The sequence below is a fragment of the Dichomitus squalens genome (assembly GCF_000275845.1).
Source record: "Dichomitus squalens LYAD-421 SS1 unplaced genomic scaffold DICSQscaffold_3, whole genome shotgun sequence".
Classification (NCBI taxonomy): domain Eukaryota; kingdom Fungi; phylum Basidiomycota; class Agaricomycetes; order Polyporales; family Polyporaceae; genus Dichomitus; species Dichomitus squalens.
Window position 1 is genome coordinate 1,001,631 of NW_006766885.1, and position 1,869 is coordinate 1,003,499.

A 1,869-nucleotide genomic window follows, 5' to 3' on the forward strand; every position below is an offset into this window, starting at 1 on the left:
GCGATAGGATGAAAGCCGTGGAAAAATGGTCTACAATCCAGGATGGAAAGGTGGGGGAGACAGTGATAAATGGAGTGTTAAACGTGGGAGGGCGCTGGTGCCTGTGAGGTAGTTTCGACCTAATGTTACAACTGACTGTCGAGCGAGTAAGTGGAGACGAGCGAGGCAGGCAGGAGCGCCGACGAGCTCTGATCGCAGTGAGACGGGAGCGGAGCTCAACAGGCAGGACTGGAGACAAGTAGTGTATTGAGCAAAGTATCTACAGAGCGAAATACATGATGGCTTACCTGGAGACAAGAGGTCGAAACTAGAGTCTCCAGGTAGCAAGGGATCCAGCTATATACAGGGAACAAACAATGGGCGCTAGAGAACAATAGCGTTGCCATGGGTACGGAGTACAAGGGGTGTAGAACAATAGCGGACGTGGGGACAAAGGGAGCTATTGTCCGTGTGCGGACAAAGGGAAACCATAGCGAGTAGTGAACAATAAGGAAACGTACGAGGCAATGGTCCGAATTGAAAAGGAAATGTAGCGCCGTGAGGGCGGTTCGTGACAGAAGCTGTGTGTGTACCACATGAGTAGTACAGCCTCGGTTATTGCAGTAACCGGCTGTGCTGTTCCATATCTTGTGATGGCTGTGTTAGGCAAGCTGTGTAAACCAGTGCCTGTTCAACATTAACTCTAGATGCACTTGATATCTGCAATATAGGTGTTCCCTATAAACTGATGACCTTGCTTCAACTCTAATTGGATCTAATCCTTGTCTTCACGAGTCTAACATACTCTGTCTCTGTTCTGCTCATTGGACTGGGTCCACAAACCCCTATCATACAACACAAGTCAAGTCGAGTCATACTGTTGAACTTGGACTTATCCGGTCCGGACTACACGAGGCTATGCGTCTCCTAGCGCTTAGCTGTAGTCGCTTATGTAGTGTGTTACCATATTTGGGACTCTCTGCTCGTGTACTATAGCTATGCTTCCGGACTCTTCTGGAACTGTCTAGGACAATCTGTACTACTCCAGAACGGTCTAGACAGGTCTATGCCTTACTCATCTCTTACTCATCCTATGGTGCGATGTGTCGCAATTCTTTCGTCGTTGTATTATTCATCGCACTATGGTACATGTGACTAACCACTCTTTGATTAGTCATGGACACTTCTCTGTAGTATATAAGGACTTCAGATTGCGTCCTCCCTCTTCAGTCTTTCATTACTGACTGAAGAGTGAGTACTTCGTTACATCTATCTCTAATTTATAGTTACTTGACCTTTGTAGTCTTGCTTCGACTCTAGGTACAGTTGGTTACTGCAATACAGTCTTTCCTTACTGACTGAAGATCTTGCTTCGACTCTAGTCGGATCTAATCTTTGTCTTCACAGCCCTGAGTTTATCACATACCTTCTGGGGGCTCTGGGAAGACCCATAGTATGACTAAACACTGCTTTGAACTCACGGGCATTGCCATGCTTATGTAATCCACTTACCCAGGCCTGTCGAGCCAATAATTGTGTCTCCGGAATCCGCCCCGCTCTCTTCCCTCAACCACCACCATCTCTGCCGCTATGGCACAGACTACACCTCATACATTGCAGCGCATTTATCGGACGGCTTTGTACGAAGTTTTGCTTCACCAGAAGACGATGTTCATCCTTCTCCATGAAGACACTACCGATGCCGCGCCGGGGATGCAGCCTCTCCAAACAGATCCGACTCCCGACGCAAACGGCGAGGTGAATTACTACGAGGAGGTCGAGACGGGCACGAAGATTGATAAGCTGTGGAGGTCCAAGCTTGGGAAGTTCTTGTACGACACCGTAGTGAAGGCAGAACTGGCTCAGGAGGGTGTTCAGCGTGCGTCTCCT